The sequence below is a fragment of the Miniopterus schreibersii genome (assembly GCF_964146895.1).
Source record: "Miniopterus schreibersii genome assembly, chromosome: 4".
Classification (NCBI taxonomy): Eukaryota; Metazoa; Chordata; class Mammalia; order Chiroptera; family Miniopteridae; genus Miniopterus; species Miniopterus schreibersii.
In genome coordinates, this window is record NC_138105.1 from 47,583,839 (window position 1) to 47,605,438 (window position 21,600).

Sequence of the window (21,600 nt, forward strand, 5' to 3'; positions counted from 1 at the left end):
GTCCGCCATGCCCTGTGGCCTTCAGGACTGACCTTGTATGGATCATACCCTGAGGCTCCCTTGCTCTCTGGACTGCCAGTGGGCCCTGCCAATAGGAGGCAGAGAAGCAGATCAGAGGGAGGGAAGAGAGGGAAATCAGGGCACCTGTTCCCTGGCTCCATCCTCACAGGGCTGCCAGGTCCTGAAGGAGGACTCCTACAGATTCACTGATATTCTTCCTCTCTCCTTTCCTCCTTCCTCCCTTGTTTCAAAAACTTAATCCAAAACCAAAGGATGTAAAATATCTCAATAACTTTTACATCAATTATATGTTGAAAGACTAAGATTTTGATATATTGGTTTAAATAAAAGGTTATTAAAGTTAATTTCTCCTGTTCCTTTTCCTTCTTTGATGTGACTACTAGAAAATCACTGACTTACATATTTGGCTCACATTTGTGGCTCATAGCACATTTCTATTGGACAGTGCTGATCTAGATGCTAAGGTTCAATTAGGCTTCCTTGGTTCCTTTTGAGTTTAGGCCCTACTGAAAGTGTGGTCCCTAGACAAGCCTCATAGAGTTCACTATGGAGCTTATTAAAAATGCGCAATCCCTTGGGCCACACACCTGAACTTTTAAGTCAGAATCTGTGAATGAGACCCCCTAGGAGACTACAAGGCACAATAAGGTGAGAATCACTGCTTTAGATAAATATCCAACATTTGGCCATCTAGAACTTGCCACTGACCACGATAATGTTGAAAAAAGCTAGTAAAGATAAATTCAATGGCATGGAAGGAGGGCAACAATCTATTGAAAACCTAAAACGAAACAAGCTTAATCCAGGTTTTTCCTGGGTGGAGGTGGACGCAAACTTCTACATAAGTGGATTCTTGGAAACTCCCCAGAGAAGTGGTATACAAAGTAATTCAATAAAACAAAAACATTTGCCTATTAATCTGTTGTGGACTGAATGTTTGTGTCCCTCCCAAAATGTACATATTGAAATCCTAAACCCTGATATAATGGTATTTGGAGGTGAGACTCTTAAGAGGTGAATACGTCTGGAGGGTGGGGCCCTCAGAGATTAGTGTCTTCATAAAAGAGACCCGAGAGAGCACTCTCTCTGCTCTGTCAACCATGGGAGGATGCATGGAAAAACTGGCAGTTTCCAACCCAAAGGAGGACCGTCATCAGAACCCTGCCAAGCTGGCACCCTGCTCTCAGGCTTCCAGGCTCCCGAACTTTGAGAGAGAAATTTGTGTTGCTTATAAACCACCTAATCTATTATATTCTGTTATAGCAGCTCAAACTGACTAAGACACAGTCTTTTGTTTGTAATCAGACAAGGTAAATATCATTAGTTTTTCTTCTACCATTTACATGTTTCTTCAGAGGAGTAAAATTTCTGAATCTACATAACCAATGTGTGCTACAGTCTCTAACTTTATTGCTGTTTCTGGGAGTAACCTTGGATTTTGAGTAGCACATTCTTTGAACCTTCATTTGTTTTTCCTTGACAACTCACAGCAAGCACCTCTCAACTCTTCTCTAAAATTTTTTTAGCCCTGCCCGGAGTGGCTCAGTTGGTTGAGCATCTTGGGGGCCTGCAGGAGGCAGCCAATGGATGTCTCTCTCTCTCTCCCCCTCTCTCTCTAAAGTCAATAAAAAACATAATTAAAAGATAAAATTTTTTATCACTATATATGAGAAAACCTTTTACTTTATTTTTTTTACAACTTTAACAGAACTTACTGGTTTCCCTTGATTTCCTCCGGTCCAGCTTTGGAAGAGCTTTCTGGGTTCGTCTGGCCTTGTTTTCGGGCTGCTGCTGCTGCGGCTTTTAAGGCCCTTTTTCGCTTCTTCACATTTGACCCTCCTGGTAAAACCCGGCTGCAGAGCCTTCCCGGTACCGACGGCGGCGGGCCTCTCGGGTACCACGCGGGAAAGGTGTCCTCAGTCCCCGGGGCCTTGCATGTCCTCTCAAAGGCACTGTAACTGGTCTTACAGAAGTTTCTGAGCATCTTTTTCCTCTGGCGAAGCTCACCAGCAGATACCGCTCGTGGGCTCTGTCCTTTCCATGACTCTGCATGTGTTCCTCACAACTGCGGGTCTTGTCAAGGAACAATTCGAGCTTCCGGGGAACTGGTGTCCTCAGGGTTTGCCACAACCCTGCTCCTCAATGGCTCTTGCTCGAGTTTTAGCTTCTCCTTCCGGTTCGCCATTTCCGAAGATACAAGTCTTTCCATCAATGCCAGGGATGTTCTGGTGACCTCCGAGCGGCGTGGACAGGGGCGGGCCACCCTCTCGGCTGGGCCGGGCTGGTTTCTGGGCGGCATATCCACATACCCTCGGGCGGCTGGGACGATGGGACCGCGGGGGATGCGGGGAGGCCCCAGCGGGCGGAGGGAGGACGGGCGCACCCCCACGCGACGGCCCAAGCTCTGGGGCCTGCGTCCCAATGGAACCCGGCACCCTCCACGCCGCCCTCGCACGGCGACCTCTGACCCCAGCAGGCGGCGCCGACGTCGCGACGTTGCCTTCGTGGTGCGGGCTCCCGGTTACATGGGCGCCGCCATGTTGGCTCGAGAAAACCTTTTAAAAAGTACTCTTTAGCCTCCGGCTTAGAAACACACTTTTCCAAAAATCCTTTTTTCTTAGAGGTTCAAGTTTTATTTTTAAAAAATGACCCACCTCAGTCTCGCCGGACACTATCTCCCCCCCTCCGCCCCCAGGCACACAGCCCCCTCCCCTCCCAACCACCTTCCAGGTAAAGCCCATCGAAGGGTCACCTTCCGCCCGCCGAGTGTCCACCCCTGACTGGGCACGGCGCGCCGCGGGCAGCGCAGAGGCGTCGGAGCCGCCTGTGGCCCGCGGGCGGTGAGGGTAAGGGCTGCCTTTGCGCCTCCGGGAGACAGACGCCAGCGGCGCCCGGGCCGCAGCGGCCGGCCAGCCACGGCCCGGCTTTCCCGTCTGTTCAACGGCTCATTTCGTCTCATCGTGGGCCAGCTGCTTGCTATTTCCATTATTTTAATTTTAGAAAACTCTTTAAAATCCGGCTGCACAGGCACACTCCATTACCCTTTTTGAGACTTTTCGTAGCTACTCCGGCCTGTTTTGCATTCTCACGGAAATTCAGGATCATCATCAAGTTTCATTTCCCACGGGCCTTGAGATGTGCACGCACACCTATAAACTCGCCCTGCACCGTCCAGCTCCGCAACGAGGGACATCTCTCCGCTTATTTGGGCTTCTCTTTTATAGACCTCAATAAAATGTAATAGTTCTCTTTCCCCAAGTCCTGCACGTTTCCTGATGGGTTCATTCCTAAGTAGTTGATACTTTTGCTGACATGGTAAAGGCAGTCATTTTCCAGAATTCTTTTCCTTTTTACTGAATTGTGCAGTAATACACAGATTTCTTAAAAAGTCCGAACAATGCGGAGTAAAAACAAAGCCGTGGTTCAAACGGGCGAAGCCCTGCGGCAGCGGGAGGGCCCGCGGGGCGGGGCGGCTCCCCCGGGCGGGTTCCGCGCCCCGCGTTCGGTTGAGTTTTTGGCTGTGATATGTTTTTACGTAAATAAGATCACACTACATGTTTTCCTAATGACTTCATACAACAGTATGTCTTAGAAGAGGTGCCTTGTCTAGAGCTGCATACGACACCCTTATAAGAATTTGACAATGTTTTCAACAAACTTCCCACGAATGGACTAATATAAGTCATTTCCGGTTTTTCACCATGAAGACAATACTTTGCCAAACATTCGTGTGTGTGCGTGCGTGTGTGTGTGTGTGTGCGTGTGTGTGTGTGCGCGTGTCTGTGTGTGTGCGCGTGTGTGTGCGTGTGTGTGTGCGTGTGTGTGTGTGCGCGTGTGTGTGCGTGTGTGCGTGTGTGTGTGCGTGTCTGTGTGTGTGTGTGCGTGTGTGTGTGTGTGCGTGTCTGTGTGTGCGCGTGTGTGTGCGTGTGTGTGTGTGCGTGTCTGTGTGTGTGCGCGTGTGTGTGCGTGTGTGTGCGTGTGTGTGTGCGCGTGTCTGTGTGTGTGCGCGTGTGTGCGCGTGTGTGTGTGTGCGTGTCTGTGTGTGTGCGCGTGTGTGCGTGTGTGTGTGCGTGTGTGTGTGTGTGCGCGTGTGTGTGCGCGTGTGTGTGTGCGTGTGTGTGTGTGTGCGCGTGTGTGTGCGTGTGTGTGTGTGTGTGCGTGTCTGTGTGCGCGCCAGTATTCTCGTAGGAAAAATTTCTGAAGATGAGAATTTCTGGGTCAACAGTGATGAGTATTTTTTTGAAAATTGAAAGCTACTCTCATACTGCCCTGAAAAAATGGATTTACCACTTTGTACCAACATCATGAGTGTGTATTTTCCCACGCTCTCTATAATTACCACTTTAACCTTTAGTTTTTGGCAATTTGCCAAAATGCTGTTAGATAATTGTTGTTGTTTTTTAATTCATACTTCTTTGAGGACCTGAGAGGTAGTTTCGTTTTTTGCATTGGCCGTATCAGTATCTTCATCTACAACCTGTCTAGTCAAAGCTCCTCTTTGATAAGCTGTGAATTTTCTCCTTAATCCCATGACTCTGCTGTAGCAGCTCTATTTTTTTTTTTTTAAATATATCTTTTTTGATTTCAGAGAGAGGAAAGGAGAGGGAGAGAGAGAGATAGAAACATCAATGATGAGAGAGTCATTGATCGAGCCCACAACCCGGGCATGTGCCCCGCCCGGGAATCGAACCCGGATCGCTTGGGTCCTAGGTCGACGCTCAACTGCTGAGCCAGCCCAGCCGGGCAGCAGCTCTATTTTAATCATGAATATGTAGCTCTTATCCATTATATATGCATCCCATGCTGACATTTTCCTTGTAACACGGTGGTGTCCCCTGTCAAATAGTTTTGAATTTTTATATGGTTAAATGTGAGAGTTACAAAATATGTACTTTATTGGCATGTCAAATAAAAAGGTCTAAAAGTGGGGCTAGTTACTACTGTAATTGCAAAGTTACAACTATAAACAGTATTTCAAGATAGTTGCAGCAACTATAATGTGCTATGGAAATATCTATGATTTCTATTGGTGACAAAGTCCAGATACTGATAATTCTCCTGTGGTTTGCCACATCATAATGGAAGGAAACAGTACATTTCAGATGGAGTTTACTGAAAATAAAGATATAGTAGTTTTACCATCCAAGTTTGTCAACTCCTTGGTCCAAAGTCATCTCTTTGTCGAATCCCTTCCTAAACACCTTCCAGCAAAGTTGACTATTTGCTCCTTTGTGATCCCACAGCCGTCTATACTAGCACTTACCGCATGTTCCATGCCAAGTGCTTTACTTTCCTTATTTTGTTTCCCCCAAAAGACAGCCCCTGGAGGAACAGGCCAGGGGAAGCAAAGCTGAGCCAGCCAATATCCTGCCTCAGAAGTCTGGTGTATAATGAGCCAGCATGAGTTATAAATAGGCCGACATACTGAAAACTTAGTATAAGATCCATGGTTTGCAAACAAATGAAATTGTACTTGGAGAGTATGTAATTGGAATTTACTTTCAAAATTTATCTGTATTGCGCTAGCCAGTTTGGCTCAGTGGTTAAAGCGTCGGCCATCAGACCAAAGGGTCCCGGGTTCGATTTCAGTCAAGGGCACATTCCTCAGTTGCAGGCTGGATCCCTGGCCCTGGTCGGGGCTTGTGTGGGAGGCAACCAATCCATGTGCCTCGCTCACATCAATGCTTCTCTCTCTCCCCCACCCCTCCCTTCCACTTTCTCTCTGAATGGAAAAAATATCCTTGGGCAAGGATTTTTTTTTAAATCTATCTGTATTATCTCACTGGAGGTACATATTTTACATTGGTGCTGAATTTCTATCTTCAAAGACTAGATCGGTGTTTCTCAACCTTTTTAAAAGTACTGTTCCTCTAATAAGCCTTTTTAGACATTTTTTTCACATCCCTCCCAAAGAAATTTAAATATCACAGATATACTGTGTATCTGTTTATGTACCCTGATGCTTTCCAAAGCCAAAAGTAATTGTCATTGTCTTTTTTTACTCTTCCAAAAACCAATTATTGCCCCTTGAGGGTGATACTGACCCCATTAAAGATTCACAGACCAGATGAAATTCTATGAATAGCTGAACATATTTGTAGTCTACTTTTATGAGACATAAAAATCATAAATCATTCTATTAGTATCCCAGAAACAGTTAGGTCTTCCCCTCCTTATCCCTACAGGCTAAGAAGTTATAAGACCAAAGAACACAGTATAACGGAGATATAAAGAAAGGCATTTTTTAAAAATCACAATTGAACCTTGTTCTTGCCACATAATTCAGACTTTCTCTGTTTCACCAAATAATGTCTTTCACATGTTTATTACCCCATATGTCATTAGGAAGAAAAGCATGGGATGCCTGGAGTTATAACGTGCAAAAAGCACACACACATATATCACCAGTAAGTTGAGAGTTACTATGAAGTCTCTTTGAACTCTGCCAGCATTTTAGAAAAATGACACAAACTTTTGCTGGCAAAGGCAAAAATAAAGAGGCACCACAGCACTGAAGTCCTTTGATATTAGGGGGTGTTTAAAAGAAAGGATGCTAAGTCTTTGTTGGAATCATGCACTAAAAGAGAATGGAAAACCTCATTGACTTAAAAGCTAAGTGGAAATTGGTTTGATCATATTTTAAAACGTTCACCAAGATTTCTTCAATATGATAACATGGTATGTTCAAAAGATTTCTGCATCAACTGTAGCAACCTGTTGATAGCTAAAAATAAATAAGTCTCTGGGTCAGTAGTTTTGGAAGCAGAGATTATAATGGTTCATGAATTAATTAAATACCATGAATGACTGTCTTTATCTTTCCCAGCTCACTGAATACATGTAAAGTGCATTTTAAAACCACAAAGTACAAAACCTATGTCATAAAATGAAAGTACATTGAAAACCAGTCAAGCTCTCTGTATCTGCTGTGACGATCACTGGCAAATAGCATGACGTGAGTGAAGTTTTTCAGATAAGTTCTTCAAGGTTAAAGTCTGTGGTGTGTGAGCAGTCTAAATAGCCATCTCAGACAGTGAATAAAGAAAAATTGAAGTTATTTAAGGAAAGGGGATGAGGGATGGGGATATCCAAAGGGAAGGGCTACACAGCACTGAGTCCAAGGGTACTGGGTCCATGATGGCAGCAGAAATATACTTGGGACAGTGAAACAAGGAGGAGCATAGAAGAAGCCACAGGAGAGCCCAGGCTGGGCTGCTTTGGGTCCCTGAGAAGCCAGAGAGAGAAGGGGGAGACAGGTTCAGGGGGTTAGCCCGGACCAGCTGCTGCTGCCCATTGCTCCCCTGGTTGCAAGTCTCGTGGGGTCCCTGAGAGGGAAGAGGGGGAAGGAGATGGCACTGGCATGCTCCCTTAGGGGGAGCATGTGCTGAGTCCTTGGTCCTGAGCATATTTATCTCTTTCTTGCAGGTGGAAATCTTAGGGGAGGGCTCAGGGGAGTGTCTCAGTAGAATATTCATCAGCCTTCCATGTGTGCTCTTTCAGGGTCATAGTCGCCACTGATTGGTTGGTGCCAGGACAGGGGGTCATTAGTCAATGTATCTGGTCCTGAGGCAGCCACAGTGGTGCCACTTGTCTGGTTTCGCTGCTTTTCTGGGCCTGGAGCTGAAATACAACTGAGGCCTAGATGTTACCTTTAGGGCAGAACACTCAGAGGGTCTAAACCGCAGGACCAGAGATACGCTGCAGGAGGATAGGTTACCCTGGGGACAAGGTTCTTGTTTTCCCAGTTTTGCCCCTTGCCAGGCATCCAGGGCTTTCTGCCCTGGTGAGTCTCTGTACACAGCCCATCATCCTTGCTCTGCTCCTGTCTGTCTAATTTTCTTATTTTCATTTTTAAGAACCTTTGCAGCAGAACAGCCTTTTTCTAAATTAAAAACAAGCCCTAGCTGGTTGGCTCCGTGGCTAGAGGACCAGCCGGCAGACTGAAGGGTCTCAGGTTCTGTTCCGCTCAGGGGCAGCTACCTCCGTTGCAGGCTCGAGCCCAGCCCGGGTTGGGGCGAGTGTGGGAGGAAACCAATTGATGTGTCTCTCACATCGATGCTTCTTTCTCTCTCTCCCTTCCACTCTCTCTGAAAAGCAATGGAAAAAATATCCTCAGGTGAGGGTTAAAAACAACAACAAAACACTATAATACAACACTTATCAGAGTTAGCACACCTCGATTTGTTTTAAATTCTTAATTTGTGTTGAAAGAATTATGTCGTTCTTTATTAGGCAGTCATGTATTGTTTACCATTTGAAGGTCTCAGTGATTATTTATAAAGCATTTTTTACTTTATAAAAAACATCTCTTCATTCATTAATAAGCATAAATACCCATGCATGGACAATAAACTCTTTTGGTTTTGAAGGTCGGGAGAACACAGGACATGAGTAAGGACCATAGCAAGGTGACCTTCTGATGAGTTACATTATTGGGAGAGGCTGGCTCTTGCTTTTCATTGTATTTATCTACCTCGAGTAATCAATAACCCCTGGGCAAATGAGTAAATTTTATTTACTGCTAATCAGACCAGTCTAGTCTCTACATCCGCATCAAATACACCATACTCATTTCCTAATCCAAAGATTTTTATAAACTCTTCTTCTGGGTGACCTCTCAGCCTTGTGATCATCAGTAACAGAATCTAGGGGCATGTACACAGAGCTCCACTTCTTCCAGCTTAGACCGCCATGTTATCTCTCCTACCTCACGGTTCCCAGTGACACAGTCTACATGACAGGTCCTAAAGTGGAGGCTAGAATTACCTGACCATCAGTCTCCCCTAAGGGACCTCCAGGATGGATCTTACATCATGCCTCCATCCTGTTGACCTCAGTCTCCATAAGAAGGTAGAGCCCACCCACCAGATTCCCTTACCCCACATGGCCCCATACATCCCTTAACTGACTCAAACACACCCTTCCTGGATCCCCCACACCCTTCCCTGTACCTTGAATAATCCAGGTATTCAGGAAAGTCCCCTTGTGCTCTCACCCTCTTCTCTGAATGTTCCCTTCACCTCCTGGGTGTAACTGAAAACAGTACGCCCCCCACCCCCCCAGACTGGCACACGGATTACGTTGACACCCTCGCGAGTGACAGGTGTTCTCCCCACACACTCCCAGTGCCAGTGGGCTAGGACTGAGGTATGTATCCTCTGTCCTGCTCCCAGGCAATTTCTCCTTCCTCTGTCTTAAACCCACAGCCCCTTTGATGCATCTGTCATCAGATACACAAGCTACCTATCCTTCTACAATTGTCCACTATATTCATGAATACTCTCTCTTTTTCTTAGAACTGCTATGGGTCTGTCTTTTTCTTGGTGACCAGTGTGATAGAGCTTAGGGATTTCACATGTATAAATTACTCATCCAAAACAGGACCTACGATGCTCTTCTGGCTGGCAGACCCCTTGGGTCAGCCATTCAGATCTAGTCAAAGAAGAACCTGCATACTTCAAACCATCCTCCTGCTGGGAGCTGCAAGAATTACCTTAAAAGCAACAAAGCAGACAGTGAGGGAGGCCAACAAATCCCTGTTTATGGCAAACAGAATTTTATGGCTCCTTTTCTATTTAATTCCTTATGCCAGCTGGAATTAATTTTGGCATGTGGTTTAATTTGAGACTCCAACTGATTTTATTCCAAGCACTTAACTGATTTTTTTTTAAGTCTAGGGACAGAAGATCTAAAATCCACAAAGGAAAAAAGATAAAGATCTGACTACAAAAAGCTTTAAACTTCTATGCATTAATAAAATATTGCAAATAAAATGAAAAGGCAAGAAGAGGAAAAAAAGAACAAATACAAAAGGTTGATAGATATAATATAAAAAGGTTTTTTTTCCAATAAATATGAACAATGTTGACATTCCACAAGAAAAAGTAGGTAGAGTTCACAGTAGACTATGTAGAAAAACACAGGAAAAAAGTTCAACCTAACTGGTATAAAGTTTAAACAATCTAATATTTTTACATATCAAATTAGAAAATACTATTTTATATTTTAAATAGATGCTATGATGAAGTGAATTTAGTGAGGTAGACAATCTCATACACAGGCAATAGGGAGAGTAAGCTTCAAAAAACTTCTTAAAAGCAATTACATGTTATGTATCAAAGATCTTAAAATGAGAATATCCTTTAACATGATAATCTCATTGTAGGGATTTATCTTAAAGAAATCAACAAAGATATGATAAAAGATATTAGTGCAAACATGTTCATCACACTTTGAAATTTTTAAAAACCCCACAAAAAACAAAATATGCATCAATAAGAAAATCAAAAACATGAGAGCAAACATATATCATGAAACATCCTGCATCCATTTTAAAATCATATTTTCAAAGAAAATTTAATGATTTGGGCAAACACCTATCCACTCTAATGTCAAATGAAAAAATAGAATTAAAAATCTTGTATGCTCTCCATTAACTACACAATGTCTCCCTTTTTTTCCTTTTCTCTCTCACACACATACACACGTACAGGTGTGTGCATGCATGCACACACACACACACAGTATATTTCTTAAGATTTCATCTCTCAGGTTTTGTGGGACACATGGGGTTACGCTAGTGATAGCCACAGCCTAAATTCAATGGCTGTGGCCCAGCTACTCATGCAGGAGCTTAGACCCTACATTACTTCTGGGCATCACTAGCTTCCTGTGTGTTTCCAAACACTTCTGCCCCATCTCAGCACTTCCAGTGAGCTTCTGGGCATCTGCTGAACACCCCTTCAGCCTGCTGGGCTTCTCCAAATACCAGCATGTCTCACTGAGCATTGTGACTGCTCTGCCAACACTATCAGCACAAGTGCCAGCTTCGAGGTGATCTATGGTAACATAAGAGCACTTGCCCCTTTAGGCACACTTGGTATAATCCCAAAGCCACACTCTTTGAGTCATAGTATTTTTGAAACAGGTCTTTTGTGGTCCCCAGACTTAAGTTCCATGGCTCCAGGGCTGACAGATATAAATGGCAGTTACCAGGAGAGCTACAGTCTTTTAAGGTAGACTGGGACTTTCTCAATGGGACAAGTCCATCTTGGTTGGGTCTTTCCTCTCTTAGCATGACCTTGGCCCTAAGCCCAGGCACTAGCAGAACTGTAAGACCATAGCCACCAGCTCTCAGCTCAGGTGCTTCTGGGTGGGCCTGAAGTCTTCCTACAGGGAACAACCCATCCCACTAATTCAGTGGCTATTTGCAGACCCTACTAGCATCCTTGTTACATGCATACACTTAAAAAAACCACAGAGGAGACACCACAAAATTTAACTGTATATTCATTTTCAGTGTTGGAATTAAGAATAATTTGTTGTTGTTGCTGTTAATCCTCACTGGAGGATATTTTTTCCATTGATTCTTAGAGTAAAAAGGATGGTGGGAGGGGGAGAGAGAAACATCGATGTGAGAGAGACACATCAATTGGTTGCCTCCCCCAGGTGCCCCAACCCTGGCAGGACCAAACCTGCAACCCAGGTACATGCCCTTGACCAGGAATCGAACCCATGACCCTTCAGAGTGCAGGCTGACACTCTAACCACTTAACAACACTGACCAGGGCAAGAGTGGTTTTTAAGTATATGATTATCTAACCACTATGCTGTACATCTGCAACCAATACAGAAAAATAATGATGTAAACTGTAATTGGGGGGGGGGGAATAAAAAAGAGTAACTTTCATATCCTTTTTAAAGGTTTCTTATATTTCCAGATTGTCTAAAATGAGCATGTACTGTATATAGAATTAGAGAAAGCAATTGACACTACTTTGAAAGAAAGCTAGAACTGCTCTCTAGATCCCAGATACAGATGAAAATAAATACTAAAATAAAATAATGGTTGTAAATCTTCAAGTAAAATAAGATTAGCTCTTAGATTTACAGAGAATATACAATTTCACTTTGGTTAGTCTGTGGTTTTGCATGATTCCAGTGTGTTTCTAAAATCCCCAATTACCAATAACAATACTCACACGAGTGAATATTTAGAATGCCAATTTTAAAGCTTGATAAGTTAGTTTATAATATTACATAATAGTGGTAGCCATGGGACTGGACTGCTCAGATCTCTCTTCAACAGAGAGCCTGATGGGAAGAGTAAAGTTAGCCAACAGCCTCCAGCTGCCACAACCTGGCCAAGGCCACACTCTCCTCCAGCTGCTCCTGGCCAATGATGAAGCATGATGGGGTACTAGGGCTGGTCATTCCTGCCCAATGTGGGGCTCTTCCAATGGGCAGTCTTTGCTCTGAGACACCCCATTAGTCTGGCCAAGCTTTTTCAGAGCTGCACTCAGTTCAAACCTCTTTCTAGCCAATGCCCCATCCTTCCCTCTTTCCTTTCACAGGTGTCGCCCTCCATCATAGTCTGAGTCTCCTCCTACTCCAGGGCCCTGTAGCCTTTACAGGTTTCTCTCCCAATGACTCTCTTGCTGTCTAATTCTGTCACAGAGTCTGCTTCTCAGGACACCTGAACTGACATAAAAATCAACAATCCTATTTTTCAGTGGTTTTTATAAGGTTTTAAAAGAAGGAAATATTGCTATTGTAGATACATAACACATTAAATTTCATGAGTGCTAAGCAACTGTCTATTTTTAAATGTATTCATGCGACAAATACTGATATAGTTCTTAGCTTTCATACATTAAAACTACTAGTTAAATTATTTGACAAATATAAATGATGAGCACAAAATATTAAGTAGAAACTGTAATTGTTTTCATATAGTACAATAATTCCGTATATTCTCGTGGTTCAAATAGCACCAATACACACACACACACACACAGATACTTTTCAGATTACTGATGTGCTCAGCATAACATGCTCAAGTCTCCCAAAGGGAAACATAATCAGACTAATAAGTCAGCAATCTACTCACTAACTACAAATCAAGGCTTAAAAATAATATTCTACAGATGAACAGGTAATTATTACACTTGAAATTTGAATCCCGTTATCAGAAAAACATTGATTTTGCCTGGACATAGCAACCAGGCAAATTGCAAAGCAGGTGAAGTTGCCTATGACACCCTCCTATTCATTTTTAGTCTCAAAGTTCTTCCCGAATTCTCTCTACTTCACTGCTCCTTTAGTGTTGTGACTAGACTCATCCCCAAGTCACTTACATCTATATTCCCTGCAGACCTCACTTCCCTAAAAAGCACTTTCTGGCCTCAGGCTTTTTCCCTCAACCAGTCTCCAAATCCAGGTATTCCATTCTCTTCTGAATATTTTTCTTTTTCATAAATGTGAGGACAACTGGTATCCTCTAAGGTGCTAACAAGTGATAGCAGCTTATGATACAGTTGTTTTTCAGGAAGAAAATAATCTGAACTGCAGTTCAATTGTCCTGCCAAACTAAACCTGTGACCTGGATTTAAAGGGATTAAAGGCAGATTTAAGCCCCGCCGGGCATGGCTCAGCAATTGAGCATCGACCTAGGATCCAGGCGATCAGGGTTCGATCCCCAGTTGGGGGCGTGCAGGAGGCGGCCCATCAAAGACTCTCTCATCATTGATGTTTCTATCTCTCTCTTTTCCTCTCTCTGAAATCAATAAAGATATTTTTTTTAGAAAAAGGCAGATTTAATAAGTTGATTTGATAAGTGACATACAGCTGACTCCCACTTTAATGCTTCCTAACTATTCTTTGTCAAAATGTGTTCCTGCAGGTTCTGTCTCCACAGACATTAATGTGAAGCAGCTGCTAAAGAATTGTATGAAGACAAAAATTTCAAATGAGAGAGAGCTCTACAAAAAAACATTCAATTGGTCTATAAGTATGTTAGAAGACCAATGTAGTAAACACTCTTCCACAAATCTTAAAATCCCAGCCACTGTTAAATTCACCAGGTCTAGGCCTACTTTCTATTACTGATGCTCATTTAATAACATCTGATTTCCTCCTTAGAATTTATAATTAATTTACCAATCATTTACGCTCAGTCACAAGCCTACTAGAGAAAGGTCTAGGCCAATTCATGAGAACAACTGGATCTGGGCCATTTTATATAAACAAAGAATCATCTAACTTCATAAATTGTCATGGGAAATATCATAGGAAGGAAGAGATGGGAATGGAAAAATTAAATTTTTGATAATTGCTTGGATCCTTTTAACATATATTTTTGTGTTATAGGTTCCTATCATTTCTGTAAGTGATCCTTGTTTTTTAAATGTTTTTCACACCCATTATTTCATATAATTGTCAAAACAGTTCTGTGTTGTGAGTTTGTATTGGCTCCCCTCTGCAGATAAGAAAACGGCTGTTGATGAAATTTTAGTGGCTCAGATGAGATCCACATTTACTCTGTGGCAGACCATGACTAGACCCCAAATAAGAACTCTACCACAGCTTTGTCTTATGCCAAGCAGTCCTTCCTTCCTCTGAGTGCAGTGTGTAGAAGAGGTATTAATGGCTGCTAAAGGAAATGTTTCTTAGCCACAACATATTACCACATTATAGGGTTTAAAAGGTTAAAAGTAACATAAATGGAAAAAAATATTCATAGGTTTCGCTCTAAAAACTAAGAGAGTAGCTGAACTATAAGGTACCATATTTTCTTCTGGAAAACTAAAATTAATAAAAATTATAATACCAGACATACCAATACATGAAATGTCATTACTTGAAGTCATACTTGAAATCTGTACTAAGCCAACAATGCTCTAACTGAAAAACAAAAAGCACCAAAGCTCTGGTTATCTGGATATTCTGGAGACTATGGGGAGCCAAGTGTCCTGGAGAGCTGATGGTTTGCATCTTCAGGCAACCATTTCTGTAAATCTTATACTTAAATACATGCTAGTCTTTTCTTTAAATTTGGAAATTAATTCTCTGTGTTATAAAGTAATCAGTCTTTGTTCTCCAGATTGCTGCACTTTTGTGCTTTTTTAAAAAAATAGATTTTCCTTTATGTCCTTTGATGTAAAAGTGTCAAGAGTCCTTCCTCACTGCTATCCCGTCTTCACCAGGAAACTGTCTTTTCACTTGCTATTTCTAAGGAGCTGTGGCATTAGTACCCAGACGATCACATTAAATTCATCAGTGCAACAAACATTTGTGGAGTTCCTTGTATTTATCTGGTAGGTTCTAGTGACATAGGTTCCATGAGGTGTGGCCCCCATCCTCCAGGAACCCACAGTCCAATGGACACGATGGACTCAGAGAAGGACAGAGTCAATCCCAGGCTAGTAAATGGACCTGCTGACATCTACTTTGGGTTTGCAGAGGCCTGTTCTCTTACTTTGTGGTTAGACGTGCTTGAAACGAGCATACAACTGAGCAACCAGTAGGTAAACTGTCATTGCTACCAGGGCCTATTTGGAAACTCTGTCTATGAATTAATCTCAGTTTACTTGGAAGTGCTCATTTACAGCTTCATATGTAACATTTACATAGTTAAATATAACTGCACGTCCCCAGAACATAAGCTCCATAAGGGCATGGGCTTGAGTTTCCTTTACTGCTAATTCCCTATGACCTAGTTTTCATATCTATTATTTTTTAGCCTACTAACACCACACAAATGAAATTAAGCACCACTTTAACTAACTCCCTGGTGCCTGGTTCCTCTATGTCCCATCACTGTGGCATTAAGTGCTGTGCTGGCAAAACCTACAAATGGTGAACATTCCCCATCTTCAGAACCACCACTGCCTTAAACCAAACACAGTCTTGCAAACTTTTCTCCACAAGAAAGGACTCTTACAAATCAAACAACCAGCATCTATAGTGTTAATGATTTTGTTTTTTGACAGTATCTGTGCCATCTGTTACACCTGATTCGTAATAGAGTAATCTCAATTTTTGGAAAATGATACCACATTATGGTAATTATTCTGTGGTCCACAGAATCACCTGGAAGGTTTGTTTAAACACAGATTGTTCTCCTCCTACCTCCTTCTAAAGGTTTTCACTTCAGTAGGTCTGGGATGGGACCCAAGAATTCACATTTCTAACAAGTTCAATGATGCAGATGCTTCTGGTCCAGGGACCCCACACCTTGAAAGTGGTAGATCTGGAAAAGCAATCTCTTGATACAGATGCAAAAATATAATAACACCAGCATAATTCCATTATTGCAATTACATCGGTATGCCTTGTGTTTTTGTGTTTAACTTTTTTGATATTTTTACCCCACATTAATCTTCAGTCAGATACAGAAATGTTTCTTCAGATAAATTATTTCATAAAAACTACAGTTTAATTCATCCTCTAGCTAACTGAAATGTGTTAAAAGAAGAAAATACACAACACAAAAGGGGTGGATAACTGTAGAAAATCAGAATAACACTAATTATTTAAAAATTAAGTATTTTCATTTAGAATAAGTTTCTTTTGCCCAAACAGAAATAGTAATTTGCTAAAATTTTTAAGAAAATTTAATAACTGTTTAAATATAAAAATCAGACTTATATTTCCAAAGGAATGGAATTTTCATTATAGAATCAGGTTACTTGGTTCACAAACTTAGTCTGTAGAAGCTTCATGCTTCCAAAGGACGAACTGGAAAACAGCTGTTATCGTACTTCTCCTTTATGCCTTAATTTCACAGAAAGGAGCTAGTTTTTATTATTTACAATTTAAGTTCTTCACAGTATTTCCCATTTTGAAATTCACTTTGTTTTTTGTGGGGCAGGGGGCTGAAGTTCCAAAGGTGATGACTGGCTATTCATGAAATTCTAAAAGGTGACGACAGGCTCATGAAGTTCTAAAAGTTGATGAGCTCATATACTGTATTAAAATCTAGAAATTTGTATTTAGATAGTTGTTAAATGATCCTCCATGTTATAATCAAAATATCTACAATAATGTACAAATATGCATATATACAGGGGGTTCCCAAAAAGTGTACACTCACTTTAAGAAATTATTAATTCCAATGGGTTAAATCTGAAAAGAAACATCAATTGAGCTATCAGCTGTTAAAGTGTATACACATTTTGGGGGGGCATTATATATATATATATATGTGTGTGTGTGTGTATACACACACGCACACACACATACACACATATATGCTGAAAAACCTAAAGAACATAAAACAAACTTCATCATCTGATTTAAAGAGTTGATCAATTACAATGCTCACTGATTCTCAAGTTCACTGGATTGGTTATGTGACCAGTCCAAAAACTGTCCTCTAACATTGCCATTTCTCAGATGCACACACACATACTCCACAGATGCATGCAAAGCAAATCCAGTCCCTACAAAACAATACAAAAATTTTACTGCAATACTTCAAGTTACTAAAATATTTTCCTGAAAAAAATGTCAAGTGGGGACTCAACCACAGAAGATGCCGTAGTGATAAACTGCTTCCCAAATTGCAAAACTGTATATACCATATGAGAGATTTCTAAGAGAGCATCTCTGCGTTGCCTACTCGAGGCCAGAACTGTGCAGAATTCCTGTTCATCGTGTGCAGGTAGAAGCCAGAACAGGAGCAGTAGCTCCCGTCGAGGATACACGATTTCACCAGGGGAATTATGCTTCCTCCAATGCCTTTTCTCATCTCAAAATGAAATACTCCTGAGGGTGCAGCCCACTGGGAAGCCCTTGTTTAAAAATCCTGAAAGGGAAGGTTAGAACTGAAGCAGGCGCTCAAAGGTGTCATCAGTCCTAAGAAGAACTTCAAGTTTCAGAAGAAAGGAAACAAATGGGACTTTCAAGAACCATAAAAAATTCCCCAAGTCGGGACAGGAGCTTTTCCTCTTCCCTTGTCACTGAAGGGAGAACAAGGCAAAGCGCACGCGGACCACTGTGCCCCCCGGGCTGTGCCCCCCCCCAGACTGTGCCCCCCCCCAGACTGTGCCTCCCCCCCCCCCCCCCCCCCGCCCCGGGCTGCCCACAGGCGCCCTTCCTCTCCTCCCCTCCCGGCTCCGCTCTCCGTGTCCTGTGGACCCCGCAGGCGACGCCTCACCAGCTCCCTCGCCAGCTGCTTGCCTTAGATCTGCACACTGGCAGGAGACTTGGGGGCCAACGGAGGGGAAACACTGAGGTCCTCCACCCCTCTGTCCGCCTCCAGTGATGTCTGTAGCAATAGCTGTGTACACACACACACACACACACACACACACACACACACAGTTTCCAATGTACAAAACCCAAACAAAATATAAAAGTAGAACCTTCAGAACCTAAATAAACCCAATCAACCCAACAGGCACTATGTTGGTACTTAGTAAGTACTAAGTAGGGTCTTCCCATCATTCCACCTGCCAGGCCACCAGTTTTATACCTTTTAACTCGTAATTGACTGGGACTTGTCTTTGCCTATAAAGCACTATTGTCATGAATACTGGGCAATACGAGGCTGCACAAGGAGCACTGGTACATTTCTACCGTCGCAAATAAATTCCTCTCACCTATAAATCTCAGCTTCAGTTTCCCCATCTTATCTGACATTAATCATGCTGATTTAATTTGCAAATGTCTCCATTAATTTAATTAGAAGTGCTTTCAGGAAAAAAAGAAAAAAGTACTGCTATGTAAATGCTAAGCGTGATTTTGATGACCCCAAAGTCCCCATACGTCTCAGACATATATCTTGTTGATTTACTCAATGCTGATATAAATATCTTCTGTGCATGTAAAGTAAAATTCCTTCTAAGGGAGATTTGTCACCTGAGAGAGTCAGCCTCAGGAATGTCCCCAGCACAGGCATTCTGACCCTACCATTTACAGTCTGTTTATCTTCAGCACATAAGCCTCAGTTTCCATATCTATAAAATGGCTTCAAAACAGGACCTGCCCCATGGGTTGTTGTGAAGATTAAATCCGATATTCCATATAAAGTGTCTGGCATTGCCTAGCACAGAGTAAGAATGCAGTAAATGTTAGGTATCATTTTACTGCCAGCATACAACTTCATGCCAGTAGTAAAAAAGGAATAGAATGAGAAAAAGTTGCTGACTTATACATTATTTGATTAAAATAATAATAATAAACCTATCAGCCTAAAATTTCCATATAATATATACAAGCCCTATTTTTAGCCTCAGCTTTCAATTAAAGGTATAATTGAGTTACTGTATGTCAGTGTTACCTAATCGAGCTTTCGGACCAAGAAAAATTAAAATTAGTTAAAAGGAAAAAAAGAGAAGCAATTCAGTGAGCAGAGACATAAGGTATAAAGCATGAGGCTCTGACAAACATCAGATCCTTAGGAAACCATTTCCATCAGCCTTGTTAAGCCCTGAAAGGGGCTCAGTGGGAGCCCAGCCAACTCCAGGCCCAGGTCTACACTAAGGAAAAGCATCACTAACATTTGCTACAGACTAAATAATTGTGTGCGCGCAAAATTCTTAAGCCCCAGTGTGATGGTATCGGGAGGCGAGACATTTGAAAGGTAATTAGGTTAGATTAGGTCATTAGAGTAGGGCCCTCAGCATGGGGTTAAGGGCATTATAAAAAGAGAAGCAGAAACAAGGTGTTTCTCTCCCACCACGTGAGGCCATAGCCAGATGGCAACAACCTGCAGGCCAGGCGGAGGCCTCGTCGAACCTGACCGTGCTGGCGCCCTGCTATTGCAGCTCCAACCTTCGGAACCATGAGAAATAAAGTCCTGCTGTTGAAGCCACCAACAGGCCACTGTACTTGTCACAGCGGCCAAAGCTGACCAAGACAGAATTCAAGTAGAATTTTAGGCCTATTCTCTAAGAATCTAGAGTTTTTCATTAAAAACATATTTCTCCTTTCTTCTATGAAATATTATTTTCTGTTCTTTTTCAATCTCAGTTACACATATATATGTATATACATATTTCAGAGAAAGGAAGTGAGAGGGAGAGAGAGAGAAACATCAATGATGAGGAGAGTCTTTGATGGGCTGCCTCCTACACGCCCCTACTGGAGATTGGACCCAAAACCCAGGCATGTGGCCTGACTGGGAACCGAACTGTGTTCTCCTGGTTCACAGGTCAACGCTCAACCCCTGAGCCACTACTGGGGATCGAGTATCAGTTCTTATATGGTATATCCAATAGATAGCTGCCCAGAGCCTAGTTAAATAAAGCTGATGGAGATAGTTTTAAGAAAAAAACATAGTTCTAGAACCATGAAGACAAATAATTCTACTTTACATCTCAGAATCTATCAGTATTTCATGTATTTCAACAGGAAGTTCAGATTTACCCACCTTTTGAAAGATATACTTATGTCTCTATCCTACTACATATATTTTCCAAGACAGAGAGGAAAAGAGAAAGAATAAATAAAATGGAAAAGATTATGACATGCTATAATCGTATATCATAACTCAGATAAATTACATGGAGGTCATTAAATAGAAAACTATAGAATATTTTTTTTAATGAAGTGCACTATAAATATTCTGGTCTGAATCTGTGTACAGTAAAAGGAGCTGAAATGTTGCCTCCCCCCCCCCCTTGTGCTCTTAAGCTTGTTACCATCTGGTAGCATCAGATAGATCCTTAAGTAACTGTATTTATCATTTAGAGAAATGGAGACCAAGAACCTGGAAATTTTTAATGGATTGTCCAAGGGATAGGTGAGGAGGGGAAGTTTTCCAGAGGAAGACTTTCCCATACTTGCTCAATTTCCATAGCTTCCCAGAAAGCTCTCCCTGAGGTCAGGAACTGATATTCAGTGCCCTGCGCATGATGTTAAACTAATCAAAAGCACAAGAGTAGGTCACGCTTTTGAAATTCAGAGGAAGGAAAGGGAGACAGCCACCTGGCAGGAACTACCCCCTCTCTTACACCCCCCCCCCCAAAAGAGATGCCTCCATTCCTTTCTCTTATGTATAACCAACCTATTTTATTATGCACAATTTTCATCCCCTTACCACTGAGTATCTTTAGTTGTTCTTTTTCTCGTTACAAACAATATATTCAATGTTTTCCCTTAAAAATTTTTGGCTTCATGGATACTATATGGAAAATTGGACATCTAACTCGAGTGGTCTCTGCTTAAAACTTTACAATGGAGCAAAGGACTTCAAATAATCACACCTTATGTCTGCACTCTGCTGTGCAGCTTACAAAAGCTTTCATGCATTTTTACTTTTTGTTCCTCATCACAAATCTGTGAGGTCGGTGAGAAAGATGTTATCATCATTCATGTTCTCAGACAGAAAACTAAGTGTCTGGAAAATAGTCGTTAATATTGATTCTATGAGCATGGACGGATGGAGAGGACAGGCAAGAGGGAAATGATTGGTTAAATTTTTTTGTTCCAGGTCTTACAACTATTAAGTGATAGAATTTAAATTCCTTCCAAAATTTCTGACTCTGGATTTTGCACATACAAATTGACAACAGCTCAAGTCTGAAATGTGACTTGGGGAGATTTAGCAACTCAAATATAAATAACCAAAAAGCATTAAATATTTGGAAAAAGGAAAAAAATCTAAGAGACTTAGTATGCATACCATCCATAACCTAACACAAATAAATGTATAAACCCAGTATCTAGTAGAGACAATGGGAAAGAGAGATAATAAAACAGGATTGATAAAGGGAAATAATTATATATCTCTCTTAACAGCTAATATACAATTGCACTACTAATATGTGTCTACTTAGTGTTCAATTAACTAGT

General features: G+C 41.9%; 1 protein-coding gene and 1 pseudogene across 2 annotated transcripts in view; both read right to left on the reverse strand.

Annotated features, from left to right (window-relative positions):
- Positions 1-21,600, reverse strand: part of DCHS2 (dachsous cadherin-related 2) — a gene marked incomplete at its 3' end in the record, with an annotated part of 174,089 nt that overhangs the window by 124,679 nt on the left and 27,810 nt on the right. The gene's annotated exons all lie outside the window — the stretch shown is intronic.
- Positions 1,733-2,980, reverse strand: LOC308555591 (small ribosomal subunit protein uS15m pseudogene; annotated as a pseudogene). The gene is made up of 2 exons: positions 2,774-2,980; positions 1,733-2,637 (listed from the first exon to the last, which is right to left on the reverse strand). The product of its transcript is annotated as a small ribosomal subunit protein uS15m pseudogene (transcript).